This window comes from Ovis canadensis, chromosome 8 (assembly GCF_042477335.2).
Source record: "Ovis canadensis isolate MfBH-ARS-UI-01 breed Bighorn chromosome 8, ARS-UI_OviCan_v2, whole genome shotgun sequence".
Lineage (NCBI taxonomy): Eukaryota > Metazoa > Chordata > Mammalia > Artiodactyla > Bovidae > Ovis > Ovis canadensis.
Genome location: NC_091252.1, coordinates 20,679,569 through 20,700,479, shown reverse-complemented (window position 1 = coordinate 20,700,479; position 20,911 = coordinate 20,679,569). Strand labels below are relative to the sequence as shown.

Sequence of the window (20,911 nt, the reverse complement as noted above, 5' to 3'; positions counted from 1 at the left end):
TGATTTGCGGATATTGAAGAATCCTTGCATCCCTGGGATAAAGCCCACTTGGTCATGGTGTATGATCTTTTTAATGTGTTGTTGGATTCTGATTGCTAGAATTTTGTTGAGGATTTTTGCATCTATGTTCATCAGTGATATTGGCCTGTAGTTTTCTTTCCTTGTGGCATCTTTGTCAGGTTTTGGTATTAGGGTGATGGTGGCCTCATAGAATGAGTTTGGAAGTTTACCTTCCTCTGCAATTTTCTGGAAGAGTTTGAGGAGGATAGGTGTTAGCTCTTCTCTAAATTTTTGGTAGACTTCAGCTGTGAAGCCATTTGGACCTGGGCTTTTGTTTGCTGGAAGATTTCTGATTACAGTTTCAATTTCTGTGCTTGTGATGGGTCTGTTAAGATTTTCTATTTCTTCCTGGTTCAATTTTGGGAAGTTGTACTTTTCTAAGAATTTGTCCATTTCTTCCACATTGTCCATTTTATTGGCATATAATTGCTGATAGTAGTCTCTTATGATCCTTTTTATTTCTGTGTTGTCTGTTGTGATCTCTCCATTTTCATAATGGTTTGTCAATTTTATTTATCCTTTCAAAGAACCAGCTTTTGGCTTTGTTGATTTTTGCTATGGTCTCTTTTGTTTCTTTTGCATTTATTTCTGCCCTAATTTTTATGATTTCTTTCCTTCTACTAACCCTGGGGTTCTTCATTTCTTCCTTTTCTAGTTGCTTTAGGTGTAGAGTTAGGTTATTTATTTGACTTTTTTCTTGTTTCTTGAGGTATGCTTGTATTGCTATGAACTTTCCCCTTAGAACTGCTTTTACAGTGTCCCACAGATTTTGGGTTATTGTGTTTTCATTTTTATTCATTTCTATGCATATTTTGATTTCTTTTTTTATTTCTCCTGTGATTTGTTAAGTCATTTCTCCAAAGAAGACATACAGATGTCTAACAAACACATGAAAAGATGCTCAACATCACTTATTATCAGAGAGATGCAAACCAAAACCACAATGAGGTACCATTTCATGCCAGTCAGAATGGCTGTGATCCAAAAGTCTACAAGCAATAAATGCTGGAGAGGGTGTGGATAAAAGGGAACCCTCTTACACTGTTGGTGGGAATGCAAACTAGTACAGCCACTATGGAGAACAATGTGGAGATTCCTTAAAACACTGGAAATAGAACTGCCTTAAGACCCAGCAATCCCACTGCTGGGTATACATACCGAGGAAACCAGAATTGAAAGAGACACATGTACCCCAATGTTCATCGCAGCACTCTTTATAATAGCCAGGACATGGAAGCAACCTAGATGTCCATCAGCAGATGAATGGATAAGAAAGCTGTGGTACATATACACAATGGAGTATTACTCAGCCATTAAAAAGAATACATTTGAATCAGTTCTAATGAGGTGGATGAAACTGGAGCCTATTATACAGAGTGAAGTAAGCCAGAAAGAAAAACACCAATACAGTATACTAATGCATATATATGGAATTTAGAAAGATGATAATGATAACCCTGTACGTGAGATAGCAAAAGAGACACAGATGTATAGAACAGACTTTTGGGCTCTGTGGGAGAGGGTGAGGGTGGGATGATTTGGGAGAATGGCATTGAAACATGCATAATATCATATATGAAATGAATCGCCAGTCCAGGTCATGATACAGGATGATTGGGGCTGGTGCACTGGGATGACCCAGAGGGATGGTACAGGGAGAGAGGAGGGAGGGGGGAACACGTGTTTACCTGTGGTGGATTCATGTTGATGTATGGCAAAACCAATACAATATTTTAAAGTAATTAACCTCCAATTAAATAAATTTTTATATTTTTTAAAAAGGGCAAAAAATTAGCATGTGTTTTTTGACTGGAAGGTTGAGAGCAAGCCCTGTTTGCATGTGTACTTTTTGACTTGATGTTTGTGACCCCAAACTAGGGGTCTCCAAACCTGTTACTTTTAGCTGTCTAACAAATGATTACTTCATTGACCAAAGCAATCTAGCAACATTTCTGTTTTTTTAAAATCAGGATCTCTTTTAAAATGCCACATTAAATATATGCTATTCAATCTAAATATTTTCAAAAGACTTTTTAAAGCAGCAAACTCTTTGCTTTTATGAAATGATACTAGGTAGTTGGATATTGTGTTAGTTAATAAGAGCCAGGTTTGCTGTGTCAACAAACAACTCCAAAATCCAATGACCTACACCCGAAAAATTTATTTTTCATCCACACCACATTAACATCATGGGTAACCTACAATTCTCTCCCCATCATCTTTGTGATCATGTTGGTGTGGTAGGGTCAATCTGGAGTATTGCCAGTTTTATTATGGAGGGAAAGGAGACAGTAACTCATGTGTTGGCTCTTAAAGCTTCTGGCCAGAAGTGACATTTATCACTTTGAATATTTTAACAGCCAAGAACAAATCACAAGATCAAGCCTGCCATCAATGGGATAGAAAAGTATCGTCCTCCCCCAGATAGGAGCAGTGAATACTTTTAAATAAGAACGCAGTCCACCATGGAGCCCCTGGGGTTGTTTTAGAAGGACATGGGTTATAGAGCATGAAAGACTCAAGGATCATTGCTATCATGGAAGCCATCTGGGTGCAACTCCAGTCTAGAGCCTCTTGAGTTGGGCAGTTCAGGTCTTTGCTTCTACATGCACCATTCCTGTCATGCTCCAGAATGCCCTTGCTCCCAAGATAGGCTTAGAAGTATTCTGGTTGGGTCCAGACAAATGGTACAACATCATCTTTGCCTTAGAGGTTTTCTGGGCCACAAGGACAACTGTGTAGCCTGGGAGGGATTGAAGGCTGGCTTTCAAGGGGCAGCAACATCCAGGTGTCAGTGCCACCTCCTTGTCATCATGGTACCAACCTTTGGCCATGGATACTCCCTGACCCATATCTATCTCATAAAATCCTGGGTGTGTGTATTGATAAAGACCTAAAATCTACACAGCTGTTTCTAAAGAGCCAAAGGAGCCCTTCATAAGAACGGGCCTCAGAAACTTTGTGGACATCCTAGAATTTCTGAGCTCAGGGTGCAGCAGGGGGAGGAAGAGGTAGGCTGAGTGAAGATGACTTAATTTCATCAAGAACCATTATTTTATCCAGAGTGACTCCATTTTTACCTGTTTCCATAATTGAGAACTCTCACAAGAGTGAGTTTGAAACCACAGCTAGGAGAAGATGAAGTCAAGTGTCTGAATCAGTTAAGGAGAATAATAAAATTTACGGAATTTTCCATTTATAGAGATCTACAGAGCCTCTTTCATTCCAAGAAGATTTTATACATTTCCACTCATATATTCAACCTTTCCGTTTAAACCCATTTTCTTTATGTCTATCATTCACAGTCATCTGGAACAGAAAAGCAGCACTTTATGTGTATCAAAAAACCTTTCTGTTCCTCTTCTGAAAGCATTTCTTTGGGGACTTTTTAAGTTTTGTTGCTGTTCAGTCACTAAATTGGTGCCCTGCTCTTCATGGCCCTGTGGACTACAGCTCGCCAGGCTCCTCTGTCCTCCACAGTTCTCCTGGAGTTTCCTCAGATTCATGTTCATTGAGTCAGATGCTATCTAACCAGCTCATCCTGTGCTGCCCCCTTCTCTAAAAGTTAATATATAAAGTTTTAACGGACGTGAGTTTGAGTGAACTCCGGGAGTTGGTGATGGACAGGAAGGCCTGGCATGCTGTGATTCATGGGGTCGCAAAGAGTTGGACACGACTGAGTGACTGAACTGAACTGAACTGAAGTTTATATTTATATATAAAATATGTAAACAAGTATTTTAATATATAGATTTATTTTTATTTGTTTTGAAACAGTCACAAACTTACAGAACATCTAAAGGTCAATTTCAAAGAATTGTTTTAGACCCATTTGAGAGTAAGCATCCTGTTACTTGAGTTAATTTTTTACGAACAAGGACATTTCCCTACATAAGCACAATACAACCATAGTTATTAGTTTGCTAGGGTTGCCATGACAAAATATCCCAGACTGGGTGGCTTAAACAGCAGCAGCTTATTTTTCTGTCAGTTCTGGAGGCTAAAAGTCCAAGATCAAGGTGTTGGCAGGTTTGGTTTCCTCTAGGTCTCATTTTTTGGCTGGCAGGTGGCCTTCATCTCTGAATGTCTTCACATGACCTTTCTTCTGTGCACGCACATTGCTGGTGTCTCTCCGAAGGTCCTAATCTCATCTTCTTAATAAGCACACCAAGTCAAATTGGAACACCAGGCAAGTCCCATCCCAACAACCTCATTTTCACTTAATCACCTCTTTAAAGGTCCTATTTCCAAATATAGTCACTCTCATAGGTACTGGGAGTTAGAGTTTTAACACTGAATCTGAGAAGGTTTGAATTTGAGAAGGGACATAATTCAGCTCATAACAACCATCAGAGTCTGGAAATTAACATGAATAAAGTACTATCTAATCTTCAGACTCCATTTGCTAAATGCCCTAATAATGTCCTTTATAACAAAAGAACCCAGCTCAGAATCATGGGCTGCATTTAGTAATCAGGTCTCTTTAGTCTCATTCCATCTAGATGGCTTTCTTGGTTTTTCCTTGACTCCCATGGCCTTGATACTTTTGAAGTTATAGGTCAGTATTTTTGTAGAATATCCATAAGTTTTTTTTTGCCTCATATATCTTCATGGTTTGATTCAGATTAAATCTTAGCAGGAGCATCATAGAAGTGATGCTGGCTTCTTCTCACTGCATTCTAAGAGGTGGTACCAATCCTGTTTTATCCCATCATTGATGATGTTCACTTTCCCTTGATTAAGGTGATGTCTGCAAGGCTTCCCAAGAAGCTTATTTTTTTTTCTTTCATTTGTGTGGGGATGTGCCCCGAAACTATGTAAATGCCAGTTCCTCATCAGATATTCAGTTTATTTGTTTATAACTGTATTGTCTCAGGTTTTCCTAGTTCAGTGAGTTAAAATCTAGTAGCACTATTATTTATTTTGATGATATAATTGTCTCCGGTTTGGCCAGTGGGAGCGCCTTCAGGATAATTTCTCTGTCCTCTAAAAATATCTCATTTATTCTCCGAGCATTTTCTGGCATACGTTGTTCTAGGCTCATCTGAACATTTTGCCTGTTTCAGCCCTGGAACAAGAACCCTGGTTCCTTTTAGTGAATAATTGTATTTAGATGTGTTTTAACAACTGTATGCCTAAATCCATCTGTTTGAATAGTATTCTATTGTAACAATAGGATATTATTAATAGTATTGACAATAAGTATTATTTCCTCTTCATTCTTGACTTCTACAGAAACGTGTGATCTGAAGAGGTTACCACTAATCTTTTCTGTGTCTTGGCATTTTGGCTAAGATCAAGTATAGTATCTGTTCTCATCAGCTTAATGTTTGAAATGTCCCCTATCCAGGCTTCCCAGGTGGCAATAGTGGTAAAGAACCCATCTGCTGATGCAGGAGACATAAGAGACACAGGTTCAATCCTGTGGAGGGCATGGCAGCCCATTCCAGGTTCTTGCCTGGAGGATCCCATGGACCAGGAGTCTGGTGGGGTCTATAGCATCGCAAAGAATCAGACACGACTGAAGTGACTTAGCACACACCTGCACGCACACATGTCCTCTATCCTGGGCTTCCCAGGTGGCTCGGTGGTAAAGAATCCACCTGCAATGCAGGCGACCCGGCTTTGATCCCTGTGTTGGGAAGATTCCCCTGGAGGAGGAAATGGCAATGCACTCCAGTATTCTTGCCTGGGAAATCCCATGGATAGAGGAGCCTGCAGTCCTTGGGGTCACAAAAGAGTTGGACATTCTTGAGCAACTGAGCACACACACATATAAGGGAATATACCAATGTAGTAATGTGTGTAAAGGAAAGAACACAACCAGATATCTATATATAAATTAGCATAGATGAGTCCTAGTTCTGGAATTTACTTCTGGGAAAGAAATGAATCTCATTTATTTCCAACAGAAAATTAGATAAGAAATCCAATTAGTTTCCCAAATCCCACTTTCATTCTTCAAATCAGTCCGTTAGAGAGGTCACATTGTTCCTTTCAGAATCCACGGCTTGAATTTCATAGCAGAGCCAATATATGGCCACTCCTAAAACTAAAGTATGAAATGTCATCTATTCAGAATGTGATTTTAAATCATTGGCCTTAGGGGCCTCTTCCTACACAAGGACAATCGCATCTAAGCTAAAAACACTTGACCTGAAAGGGTGCTGCCTTTTGTTTTCTTACTGAGAAAATAATTCTGATTTTCTTGAATTCTCTTTGAGGCAGTTGGAAAAATAACGTGATTATTTCTATTCTTGGTTTCAAAACTGTTCTTTTTCTTTCCTTCATTATGCTTCTCACTTCCTTTTGTCCTTCTCCTTCCTTGCCTGGCTCAGCTTTTTCAGTTCACATCCTCTCTGGATACAGTCAGAGTCATCAGTGGTGGAAAAATGTGACTGCCAGGAAGCCTCCATTCATTTTTAAAAGTAAATAGCTTGACAGCCTTTAAATTTACACCCTTGTCAGAGATGGCATGGAACATTTAAGCTTTGTTACTGATTACTGACATTTAACTCTGTCGAACCGTGTGGAAGATGAAATCCAAAACTTCATATTGGTAAAGAGACATATTCATTTCTTTACAATATGTGTCTTTTAAAATTCTTCTTTCAGAATAAACTCTGTGGCCATAAAAATTATATGTTAACATTAAGTAGATCATGATTTTCCAAAAAATGAAGTATTCTTGTTTCTTAAACTCGCAAATAAATGATGCTTACTCCAAGAAATGTCATAAGTAATTTGCAAAAGAACATATAAAATGTAAGATGTATTAAAATCCAAATTGAATACAATTTAGTTTTCCCTGATGATTTAGGTTTGTTGTAATCAACAAATACTTTAGTTAAGAAGGAAAGCAAATATTGTGGGCAATAATTGAGGTATGTCTTGATGAAAGTGAAAGTGGAGAGTGAAAAAGTTGGCTTAAAGCTCAACATTCAGAAAATGAACATCATGGCATCCGGTCCCATCACTTCATGGGAAATAGATGGGGAAACAGGGGAAACAGTGTCAGACTTTATTTTGGGGGGTCCAAAATCACCGAAGATGGTGATTGCAGCCATGAAATTAAAAGACGCTTCCTTCTTGGAGGAAAAGTTATGACCAACCTAGATAGCATATTCAAAAGCAGAGACATGACTTTGCCGACTAAGGTCCGTCTAGTTAAGGCTATAGTTTTTCCTGTGGTCATGTATGGATGTGAGAGTTGGACTGTGAAGAAGGCTGAGCGCCGAAGAATTGATGCTTTTGAACTGTGGTATTGGAGAAGACTCTTGAGAGTCCCTTGGACTGCAAGGAGATCCAACCAGTCCACTCTGAAGGAGATCAACCCTGGGATTTCTTTGGAAGGAATGATGCTAAAGCTGAAACTCCAGTACTTTGGCCACCTCATGCGAAGTGTTGACTCATTGGAAAAGACTCTGATGCTGGGAGGGATTGGGGGCAGGAGGAGAAGGGGACAACAGAGGATGAGATGGCTGGATGGCATCACTGACTCGATGGGCGTGAGTTTGAGTGAACTCCGGGAGATAGCGATGGACAGGGAGGCCTGGTGTGCTGCGATTCATGGGGTCGCAAAGAGTCGGACACAACTGAGTGACTGAACTGAACTGAACTGAAACCTTTTTTATTCCATTAAGATGATGACAGGCTTCTAAAAAGAAAAAGTCCTTCTTTCAGAAGCTGTGACCATGGCCTTCTAGAAATGGAATTTTTTGAGAACTCTAGAAATGTATGTTTCTTCCATACAAAAGAAAATAAACTACTTTTGGACAATGGGCTTGTTAGCAAAAACCTGCTGCTGTTACTACTGCTAAGTCGCTTCAGTCGTGTCCAACTCTGTGCTACCCCATAGACGGCAGCCCACCAGGCTCCACACCCCCACCACCCCCCACCCCCGTCCTTGGGATTCTCCAGGCAAAAACACTGGAGCGGGTTGCCATTTCCTTCTCCAGTGCATTAAAGAGAAAAGTGAAAGTGAAGTCGTTGCTCAGTCATGTCCGACTCCTAGCGACCCCATGGACTGCAGCCTACCAGGCTCCTCTGCCCATGGGATTTTCCAGGCAAGAGTACTGGAGTGGGGTGCCATTGCCTTCTCCGAGCAAAAACCTAGCAGGTATATTATCTATAAATGCAATCTTTAGCTTCTGGTGTTTGTGAACAGGTCTCTCATACTATGATGAATGATGTCATAGACACTACTTAAAAATGGGCAGATTTTAGAATAATTTCACTTTTGCAATTTTTGGCTTCTGTGACTCAGGAATCATATTTCTGTCATATGGTGCTTGATAAATTTCAGTGTATGCACTGTAGTTCATATCCAGCCTTAGCCTGGTTCTTTTAAATTGTCTAGGGACTTGTCTAAAAGAATGTTTAGAATATACTCTGTGATGCATAAACCATTTAATTTAAAGGTCAGTGGAAATGTAAAAATCCAAATACACATTGGAAAGTATAATCAAATAGCAAGTCAGAATTCATTTCCTCTTATTTTTCATCCTCATTTCTTTTGAAATATAAATCAGTTCTTTAGATTAACAAGCATTTACAAACTAGCATATATTTGATGTTAGCAGTTATGCAAATTTATTATCAGGCATTTAGATTCTTCTAAAATTTTTACAAAGGAAGGTTTTTCATCTTCATCCCTTTGGGCTATTGTAACAGAATCCCACAGACTGGCTCCTAAACAACAGAAACTTATTTCTCACAGTTCTAGAAGCTGGGAAGTCTAAGATCAAAGCACTGGTAGATTTGGTGTCTGGTGAGGACTCACTTGCAGTTTCATAAATGACCATCTTACTGTGTCCTCAGATAAAAGAAGGGGCAAGGGAATTCTCTAGAGTCTCACTTATTTATAAGGGCACTAACCCCGCTTGTGAGGGCTTCACTCTCATGACCTCATTACCTCTTTAAGGCCCAACCTTCAAATATTACCATCACACTGATGATTGGATTTTAACATATGTATTTTTTGGGGGGGATACAGACATTCAGAAGTCATATTCTTTCTGATAAATAACATTTAATATAGTCACCTGTTCACAGAAGGCTGAATAATAACTATAGCTCAACTATGACTCCTATTTTTTGAGCGTGCATGCTAAGTTGCTTCAGTCGTGTCTGCCTCTTTGAGACCGTATGAACTGACTATATAGCCTGCCAAGCTCCTCGGTTCATGGGATTCTCCAGGCAAAAATACTGGAATGGGTTGTCATGCCCTCCTCCAGGGGATCTTCCCAGTCCAGGGATCGAAACTGTGTCTTTATTTCTCCTGCGTTGGCATGCGGGTTCTTTACCACTAGTGCCACCTGGGAAGCATAATTGGCTTTTTCATATATCTCTCATTTAATTCTTATGGCAGGTCTACAAAGTAAATAATATTATGTCTCTTTTACAGGTGAGGAAACTGAGGCTCACTGGGCCTTAAGTAGCTTTCCCATTATCTCACAGAAAATGATGAGATGATGGAGAAACCCAAGTCTTACTAATTAAAAAATTCATAAGAACACTTTTCATTACATCAACAGTCTCTGAACAAGCCTTCCAATGCAATTTGACATATTTTCTGTCTTAGACCTGCTCTCACTACCCATGGACTGAAACAGGAACCATGATTCTGTGGCTCATACTTTCACTTTTCTACATACTCAGCAATTATTCAGAATTATGTAGCATTATTTTCACTGAACATTATAGGCCCCGATAAATATTTATTGAGTGCAGAATTGATTCTAGAGCAATACTATTTTCATGTTTTTTAAAGGACAATAACACCTTGATAAGCACTGACATGTAGCGCAGTGTGTGCTGATAGAATCTCTGGACAGCTCTAATTTCCAGATGTCCACAGCAATGTCTCAAAAGGTAAGACATTTATTCCTGAAATAACCACTCCTCCCAGCGAAGTAGCTTTTAAGCCACACTGGTATTTTACAAATACAGTCTCTTTCAGCCAATCGTTTCTTGGGGTGTATAAGGATCTGAATGCTGATTATGTTTGTTTAAAGCACTCTGTATTTTTATACCTGAAAAGGGAACTCAGTGACAGTTGCCAAAGTCATCTCAGCTTCTTTTTGAAAGGCATCTCTTCAAGGTCAAGAACTAAGAAGCCAGCTTTTTGTTCCTTTGGATATTGTTATGAGAACTTGAAGATAAATAAGCTGTGTACTGGGCAGAGATTCAAAGCAGCAGCTACATACTACATGTTCTAATGAGTCTTCTTTCTGTGATATGCTGTGAAAATCATATTTCTCTCAAAATTAGATTTCTAATAAAATGCCAATCTAACTAATTTTTAACTAGAATTACCCTACCACACAAATCAAATTGAGACATTGAATAATACTTTTTTATTGCACATTGGAATGGCTTCCATTATTTTTCATAAAGTTTTCTCATTTTCTTGCCAAGAGATGAGCTTGTTGAACAAAATAATTCTTTAGCATTGTGAGACCTGTGCTTCAATTGGAAAATAAAAATAAGATATATGTTATGAAAATATGACTTCCTTTACCTTAAGTACTCAGAGAAGGCAATGGCACCCCACTCCAGTACTCTTGCCTGGAAAATCCCATGGATGGAGGAGCCTGGTAGGCTGCAGTCCATGGGGTCGCTAAGTCGGACATGACTGAGCAACTTCACTTTCACCTTTCACTTTCATGCATTGGAGAAAGAAATGGCAACCCACTCCAGTGTTCTTGCCTGGAGAATCCCGGGGATGGGGCAGCCTGGTGGGCTGCTGTGTATGGGGTCGCACAGAGTCTGACACGACTGAAGTGACTTAGCAAATCTTAAGTACTCCTCACAGGATCTTTTCCTTCCTGAAAGACTATAAGTGGTTGAGGATGAAGCATGCTCTCTTGACACCTTGGAACCTGGAAAATTGCTCTCTCCCTCTCAGTTTGTATTTCTGTCCTCTGCAAGAGGTACTCCCAAAGGCTGGCAGGGCAAATTTGAAATAGGACTAACACGCTCCATTTCAAGAGGTGACCAAGAATCCTCGAGTGTAAAAGCAGGCTTCGCGAGCCCATTTCATCTTGTAACAAGACTCTTTGGCTCATCCTGCTGGAATCTGGGTTGCCTTCAGAAACTCAGCTCATTACCTGGGAATGTGAAAGGTCTTGATTGACCTGTCCTGCTTCTACAGCTAATAGAACTGTCAACTCTCCTGTCACTTGGCCATCACCAGTCCTCAGATATAATAAAGGCCTTGAAGGTAATACAGGAAGTGAAGCATCCCAAAGGCCTCACCGTCTCAAAAAGGAAGCTGCTTGTTGAACTAAATACTCTCCTTCAAATGTCTGAATTCACGGCGAAGGAGAGTGAACATGAAACAGTGTTGGTTTTTTTCGTCAGTGTAATTTTCTTTTCCATCTCGGAGTGTTCCTATCACTTCAATCTATGAAGTCCCAAGTGTAACAATGTAAAGTTGAACCTGGCAAGGACAGAAAAGCTAGCTCAGAGAAGGCCATGATGTGTGTGTGTGTGTGCTGAATGATGTGCATGGTTAACAAGGATTAGTTGTAAGGGTGCTTTGTTTAAAGGAAAGCTAAAACCTAGGTTTCAGTCAATTAATATTCAATTCAGTTCAATTTATTGAACCAGTAGTCAGCATATATTGAGCTTCTAATCTTGACTGGCATTGTTCTCCCTGCTGAGGTTAGAGACAGAAGATGCTCTGACAGAGATTGTTTATGCTCACAAAACATCTATGTTCTCATTTACATTTCCCAGAATTTCTTGCTACTGTTTGGACCACGTGACTAAGTTCTGACCAATAAGATAAGAGCAGAGATGACATAGACATAAACCATTTCTAGACTTGACCCCTCAACATATATCACATGACTCTCCAGGTCTCTCTTCTTTGCCATGTGACCTTGGAGGCCACATGTACCAGATGGCATGGTTCTAGCTTTAGCTTTTAGGCATATGAATCATTTCTCATTAATTATTTGTACATGGTAAGGTTTGAGATTCATTTTTTCTTCCATGTTGACATGGAACTCTTTCAGCACTATTTGTTGAGATAACTAAATTTTCTTGAGTTTTCATAGTCAAAAATTAGAAGGATTTAACTCATTCAATGATTGAGACAGATAATTCTCTCGGACACTTCTTGGACGACTTGAATTCTCATAGCAATTCTAAGTAGATTTTACTTTGGAAAGTAGATTTTATTAAGACTGCTGCTGCTGCTGCTGCTGTCACTTCAGTCAGGTCCAACTCCGTGTGACCCCATAGATGGCAGCCTACCAGGCTCCGCCGTCCCTGGGATTCTCCAGGCAAGAACACTGGAGTGGGTTGCCATTTCCTTCTCCAATGCATCAAAGTGAAAAGTGAAAGTGAAGTTGCTCAGTCGTGTCTGACTCTTCGCAGCCCCGTGGACTGCAGCTACCAGGCTCCTCCATCCATGGGATTTTCCAGGCAAGAGTACTGGAGTGGGTTGCCATTGCCTTCTCCTTTATTAAGACTATAAGTGAAATAATAAAATTGTAGGGAAATAATATTTTAATACCCATAAATTGAAACAGGAATCTATGTTAATATTTATTAAACTGTGTCAACCTACCTTTGGATATGTATGGGGGGCCACTTTCTATGACTCTGGCTTCTCTTCTACCTAATTCTTTTTTTTTTTAATTTATTTATTTTAGTTGGAGGCTAATTACTTTACAATATTATAGTGCTTTTTGCCATACATTGACATGAATCAGCCCTGGTTGTACATGTGTCCTCCATCCTGAACCCCACCTCCTCTAATGCTTTTAATGTGACTTTCTAATGTTTGAGATTTCTAACACGTGAGATTTAATGGGGGTTTTTTTTTTGGCAATGCAAAATTTCTGAGTCAAATTTTCAATTTATTTCATATAATTGTTCATGCTGTACTTTTTTATTTGATCAGATTTTTAAAAAACCTCATAACAACTTGTTTACTGTTTTGGTAATATGCCTCAAATCCTCTTTTAACATGATAAAGTATAAAGAAACAAACATTTTCAACACCTACTCTTGTTGCAGGCACTGTGTTAGGTACTAGAGACCTAAGTTAAAACTTGGTTTGTAGAATGTAAGAAAGAACATTGAAGTCTAATGAAAATTAGTAAGAACATCCCCACCCCCTATGTCAGTTCAAAGAGATTTCTGCAACCATAAATTTTTTCATAGATCTAGAAGTAGGAAAGGATTAACAGGGGTATTTAATACAGCTTTTTCCAAATGTGTTCCATGGAACACTGTTGCAGAAGATAGTAGTAGTTTCACGAAATAAATGAACGTGTCTTGTGGTGACATAATCATGGTGCAAGATCGATGGTGGAGGAAACTGCTGGTGGCTTAGTATGATCAGGCGAGCAGTACATGTGAAGCAGAATGTCTGTTTTGAAGAAAACCTCCTGTGGATTTGTTTGAGTTGTAGCTGAACTAGCTCTGTCATTCCTCAAACACCAGGAAATGTTTCTTTTTCATTTGAGAAAATGACTACAGATAATTGGCATCGATACATGAATATTTAGCTGACATTTAAAGAAAAATGAATTAATTGGTCTTATCACTTCAAGGAAAACAATTGACATCATTTGTTGTCAATGATAATTTTTTTAATTTTACTGAAATATGGTTGACTGACAATGTTGTGTTAATTTCTGCTGTACAGCAAAGTGATTCAGTTATATATATATATATATATATATATATATATGTATGTATGATCTTTTTCATAGTCTTTTCCATTATGGTTTAGCACAGGATATTGAATATAGTTTCTTGTTCTATACAGTAGGACCTTGTTTATCCATCCTATGTATAAGAGTTTGCAACTGCTAATCCCAAACTCAATCCTTCCCTCCCCCATCCCCTTCTCCCTTGGCAAATACAAGTCTTTTCTCTATGTTTGTGAGTCTGTTTCTGTTTGGTAGATATGTTCATTTGTGCCATATTTTAGATAACACATATAACTGATGTCATATGGTATTTGACTTACTCTTTCTGACTTATCAAATGAAAATTTGAATTTTGGGAAACTTATCTGCCACCTTAATACCTTTCCAATACATAAATACTTTTCTGATGAGATTCGTGGTGATATTAACTGATGTGTTTGATGTTATATAATGAAATCTGTGAACATTTAGAAGACTGCCATAACTCAGTGAATCAATATGCTCTAAATGTTGCAGAATCACAAGTGGGTAAAAGATCCATTCAAAGAGTAAGCTAGACCAATAGATTTTTATGTAACACAGGACGAAAGTTTATGGTCAAGTTTTCTGATTCAATATTGCAGTTAATCTTTCAGAAGTGACCACCTGTTGAATTTTGGTGTGGTGTCAAAGAGATCCTCAATCATCTTAATGCTAAAATATTTTCTCCTTTCCAGATCCTAGATCTTAAGATGCTAGATTTTATTTGTATGACTTTAACAAATACAACATAACACAATTAATTGAATGCTAAAGTGGATATAAACATCCAGGAATACAAACTCAAAAGAGATTTTGTAAAATGCTAAAAAAAAATTGATACTCTGTTAAATATTTTTTATTTTAGAAAATGTATTTAGTCTTAAAAATGTATTATTTATGTGACATGTATAGGGTATACTAATTTTAAATGAATTACTAAGGATAGAATCAGTGTTAGTTTCTAAAAGAGTAAATATCAATAGAAATAACATAAACAAAAGCAATTTGTGTCCTCAATAATTTTTAGAGATGGAAAGGGATCCTGGGACAAAAGCATTTGGGAACTACTGGACTAAAAGAAGTCCACATTTAAGTCCTTTCCTTTATGCATGTTCTGTGAAAATTTAAACCAAATTTGTATTTCTATGATATTAAAAAATAGCCATAAAAGTCTTGGATAGTATCATAAATGTGAGAAATATATCTTTTTCTGGTTATTTGTAGGAACAAACTTTATGGAGAATGAAAATACTGAAATATTAAACTTGTTCTATTTTCCTAAAACTACACAAATACACTATTTGTGTATCAAGTAAGAATTCTCCAAAAAGCTTAATAATATTAATATTAAAATAATGTTACTATACAGATAAAAGTTGAGATTTTAAAAAAATAGCAGCATAAATAGAAATTCAATAGTGAGGAATACAATCAGTATACTTTCCCAAAGGCTTTTTTTTTTTTTCATAGAATTATGACACTTGACAAATGACTGCAGGGAAAACGTGCCAAATGAGTTCCCCTGTTGTTTACAGCTTGTCACAGGCAGATGCAATACAAAGAAAAGATGAATGCATCATCTTTCCACTCCGGAATGTCTCTACTCATAAAAGGGAGCTGTTCTCTTCCCATTCCAACAATGATAGGCTTAGATCACTATAACAGATCAATCATGTTGTGGTTGCTTGGGAAGTTTAGGGAAACAGAACAAAAGAAATGGTATCCCACTCATGGAATTCCTTACAAAGTCACCCCACACTAGCCAAGGCCGAAGAAGCTCTGTTTATATTTTCTTTTTTTTTTTCTTCCCATCAGCTTTTTTTTTTTTTAATTTTAAAATCTTTAATTCTTACATGAGTTCCCAAACATGAACCCCTCTCCCACCTCCCTCCCCATAACATCTCTGTGAGGAGTCACTTTTCTAGTATTCAAATTGCCTTTTTGGTTACATACTGATACCTACGGGAGCTTTACTTCTCCAACAGTGAGTCACAGACCAGCAGCCTTCACATCTCCTAAAACTTTTTATAAATACAGATTTTGGGGCCTCATCTTAGACATCCTAAATCAGAATCTGCATTTTAAACAAGATATCCAGGTGATGTGTATGTTTATTCATGTTGGAGAATCACTAATGTGCATCAGATGATCTCAACCATAACTGTACTTTGAAATCATCTAGGGAATTTTTTAAAATCCTGATGTTTGGGCTACACTGTGGAGGAATCAACCCACTCCAGTATTCTTGCTTAGGAAATCCCATGGACAGAGGAGTCTGATGGGTTACAGTCCATGGGGTCTCAAAAGTCAGGCATGACTTAGCAACTAAACGACCACCAGGGGTTGGTTGAGGAGGAACAGAAGCAATTAGGTCAAAATCTCTTAGAGTAGGACACTCCATTCAAGAATAGGCCTTCTTTACTCCATTGGAGATGCACATTTGGATTTATTAGAGAAGTCAGTGGCAAAACATAATTCTTTCAATGGAAACTTTTAAAAAATACCTTTATTGAAGTAAATTGGTCTTTTAAAACATTGCATGTACTTAATTTGATGAGTTTGGATATAGGTATACAACTACATTGTGGAAGATTCTTAAAGATGGTAATACCAGACCACCTGACCTGCCTCTTGAGAAATCTGTATGCAGGTCAAGAACCAACAGTTAGAATTAGACATGAAAAAACAGACTGGTACCAAATTGGGAAAGGGGAGTATGTCATGGCTATATATTGTCACCCTGCTTATTTAACTTATATGCAGAGTACATCATGCGAAATGCCAGGCTGGATGAAGCACAAGCTGGAATCAAGATTGCTGGGAGAAATATCAATAACTTCAGATATGCAGATGACACCATCCTTATGGCAGAAAACGAAGAAGAACTAAAGAGCCTCTTGATGAAAGTGGAAGAGGAGAGTGAAAACGTTGGCTTAAAACTCAACATTCAGAAAACTAAGATCATGGCATCCAGTCCCATCACTTCATGGCAAATAGATGCAGAAACAGTGGAAAAAGTGACAGGCGCTATTTTCTTGGGCTCCAAAATCACTTCAGATGGTGACTGCAGCCATGGAATTAAAAGACACTTGCTCCTTGGAAGAAAAACTATGACCAACCTAGACAGCATATTAAAAAACAGAGACATTGCTTCACCAACAAAGGTCCATCTAGTCAAAGCTATGGTTTTTCCAGTAGTCATGTATGGATGTGAGAGTTAGACCATAAAGAAAGCTGAGCACTGAAGAATTGATGCTTTTGAATTGTGGTGTTGGAGAAGACTCTTGAGAGTCCCTTAGACTTCAAGGAGATCAAATCAGTCAATCCTAAAGGAAATCAGTCCTGAATATTCATTGGAAGGACCGATGCTGAAACTGAAACTCCAATACTTTGGCCACCTCATGTGAAGAACTGACTCATTGGAAAAGGTCCTGATGCTGGGAAAGATTGAAGGCAGGAGGAGAAGGGGATGACAGAGGATGAGATGGTTGGATGGCATCACTGACTTGATGGACATGAATTTGAGCAAGTTCCAGGAGTTGGTGATGGACAGGGAAACCTGGTGTGCTGCAGTTCATGGAGTTACGAATAGTTGGACATGACTGAGTGACTGAACTGAACTGAACTGAACTGATACACCCATAAAACTATCAGTACAATCAAAGTAATAGACATATCCATTACTTCCAAAGTTTTTGTGTGTCTTATATGTGTGTGGTATGAACATGAGATCAATCCTCATAATGAATTCGGAGTGCACACCAATATTGTTGACTCTGTGTACTGTATCACAGGAATTTATGTTGTGTAACTGAAACTTCATGCCACTGGACAGCTCCCCATTTCCCCCTACTCCAGCCCCTGGAAACCAACCTATCCTCTGCTTCTATTATTTTGACTGTTTTCGATACCTCAGTTAAGTGGAATCATGTAGTAATTGTCCTTCTGTGACTAACTTGTTTCACTTAGTATAATACTGTCAAAAATATAGAAGTGGAAAAGCTAAAGCCACTAAATCCATAAAAAGTATTTAGTAAGAGTTCATTGTGTATATGAGAACAGTGGACAAACTGGAAACTTTCAAAGTTCAGGGGCATGACATTACAGGATGGTTTATAAAGTGAAAATGAGAAAGTTGTTTAACCTTACAATGATTAGTTATTACAATGGGGATTTCCAGGTAACAGGGGATTGGTTAAGATTGTATCTTTTCACTTTTTAGGAAGTGACTTAAATTTGTTTTATAATTTTTAGGAGCATTTTCAAGAAGTAGCCCAAGTTAAGTTTCACTTGTTTTGCACAATAAGCCAAATTAAGTTTGACTTATGTGGCTTAAATGGTTTTGTCTGCTCAGGGAATTTTCCATCCTGGCTTCCATTTTGTATTTAGCTTTAACAATGTCCTCTATGTTCATCTGTGTTATTACACATGGCTGGATTTCCTTCTTTTTAAAGCCTAAGGAATATTTCGTTGTCTGTAAACACATTTTAAAAAATCTGTTCACCTGTTAATTTGGACATTTGGATTGTTTCCATATCTTGGCTATTATGAATAATGGTACCGTGAACATGGGACTGCAGATATCTCTTTGAGATCTTGATTTCAATTCTCTTGGATATATACCCAGAAGAGAGATTGCTCTATCACATGGTAGGTCTAGTTTTAATGTTTTGAGGAACTTCATACTATTTTCCATAGCAGCTGCACTGTTCTACATTCCCACCAGTAGTGCACAAAGATTTCAATTTCCACATTCTTACCTATAGGATGTTGTTATTGCTTATCTTTTTTTATAATAGCCATCTTAATTGGTATGAGGTGATATTTCATTGTGATTTTCATTTTCATTGTCTGATGATTAGTGATGTTGAACACCTTTTCATTTATCGGTTGGCCATTAGCATGTCTTCTTTGAAGAAATGTCTGTTCAGGTCCTCTACCCATCTTTTAATTGAGTTTTATTTCTTTTTCTTTTTTGCTGCTGACTTGCAGGAATTTCTTGTATATTTTAGAGATTAACCCAGTATCAGATATGTGGTTTGCAAATATTTTCTCCCATTCTTTAGGTTGACTTCTCACTTTGTTTCTTTTTTCATGCAGAAGCTTTTTAGTTTGATATAGTTTCACTTTTATGTTTTTGTTGTCTGCATCAAGCCCAAGAAATCATTGCCAAGACCAATGTCACAATGTTTATCTCTCTGTTTTCTTTTAGGAGTTTTATAGTTTCAGGTCTTATATTTAAGTCCTATAACTTTGAGTTGACTTTTTTGTTTGGTGTAAGATAAACATCAAATTCCATTCTTTTGCATTCAGATATTCAATTTTCCCAACACCATTTGTTGAAGGGACTAGTCTTTCCTTCCTTGTGTATTTTTGGCTCTTATCAAATCAGTTGGCTTTTTATGTCTGAATTTATTTGTAGGCTTTGTATTCTGCTCCATTGGTCTGTATATCTGTTTTTATGCTATACTATGTAAGTACTATAGCTTTGTCATTTAAATTCAGGAAGTGTGATGCCTATACGAGCTTCCAGCTTTGTTCTTCTTTCTTAAGATCTCTTTAGCTACTCTGAGACATTTGTGGTTCCTAATGAGTGGGAAATAGATGGGGAAACAGCGGAAACAGTGTCAGACATTATTTTGGGGGGCTCCAAAATCACTGCAGATGGTGATTGCAGCCATGAAATTAAAAGACTTACATCTTGGAAGAAAAGTTATGACCAACCTAGATAGCATATTGAAAAGCAAAGACATTACTTTGCCGACTAAGGTCTGTCTAGTCAAGGCTATGGTTTTTCCAGTAGTCATATATGGATGTGAGAGTTGGACTGTGAAGAAAGCTGAGCGCCTAAGAATTGATGCTTTTGAACTGTGGTGTTGGAGAAGATATTGAGAGTCCCTTGGACTGCAAGGAGATCCAACCAGTCCATTCTGAAGGAGATCAGCCCTGGGATTTCTTTGGAGGGAATGATGCTAAAGCTGAAGCTCCAGTACTTTGGCCGCCTCATGGGAAGAGTTGACTCATTGGAAAAGACTGTGATGCTGGGAGGGATTGGGGGCAGGAGGAGAAGGGGATGACAGAGGATGAGATGGCTGGATGGCATCACCGACTTGTTGGACATGAGTCTGAGTGAACTCCAGGCGTTGGTGATGGACAGGGAGACCTGGCATGCTGCGATTCATGGGGTCGCAAAGAGTTGGACACGACTGAGTAACTGAACTGAACTTAACTGAATGAGTTTTAGAATTATTAAAAATTTTTGTAAAAAAGTGCTTTTGACTTCTTGATGGGAATAGCATTGAATCTGTAGATTGCTTGGGTAGAATGGACATTTTAATAATATTAATTCTTCCAACCCATGAAGACAGATATTTTTTTCCACTGATTTGTGTCTTTTTCAATTTATTTCATCCATGTTTTGCAGCTTTCAGTGTATAAGTCTTTCACATCTTTGGTTCAGTTTATTTCTAAATATTTTATTATGTGATTGTAAATGGAAATGTTTTCTTAATTTCCTTTTCAGATAGTCTGTTATTAGTGAAAAACAACTGATTTTTAAAAATTTATTTTTTAATTGAAGGATAATTGCTTTACAGAATTGTAAACAACTGATTTTTGTATGTTGATTTTGTCTCTGGAAACTTTACTGAATTCACAACTTTTTGCATGTAGAAACGTTACAGTTTTCTGTGTATAAAATCGTATCATCTGTGAACAGAGTTAATTTTATTTCTTCCCTTCCACTTTGAATGCCTTCTATTTATTTCTTGTGTCTAAATGCTTTGGCTAAGGTTATGTTGAACAGAAGTGGCAAGTGTGGGCATCCTTGTCTTCTCATCTTAGATAAACAGCTGTCAGGTTTTCACTATTGAGTATGTTGTTATCTGTGGGTTCAGTCATATATATCCTGTGTCATGTTGAGGTATCTTCCTGTACTGAATTTGTTGAGAATTTTGATCATGAATGGAAATTTAATGATATAATGCTCTTTCTGCATCTGTTAAGCTGATCATATGATTTCTATTTTTCATTCTGTTAACGTGGTATATCAGATTGACTGATTTGCAAGTTTTGAAACATCTTTGCATCCTAAGCATAAGTTCCACTTGATCATGACGTATGATCCTTTTAATATATTGCTGAATTTGGTTTACTGG

The 20,911-nt window shown here is 37.9% G+C and overlaps 1 protein-coding gene and 1 pseudogene across 2 annotated transcripts in view; both read left to right on the top strand.

Annotated features, from left to right (window-relative positions):
- Positions 1-20,911, top strand: part of UBE3D (ubiquitin protein ligase E3D) — a 330,935-nt gene that overhangs the window by 234,965 nt on the left and 75,059 nt on the right. The window lies entirely within an intron of this gene.
- LOC138445448 (U2 spliceosomal RNA) lies at positions 5,330-5,445 on the top strand (annotated as a pseudogene).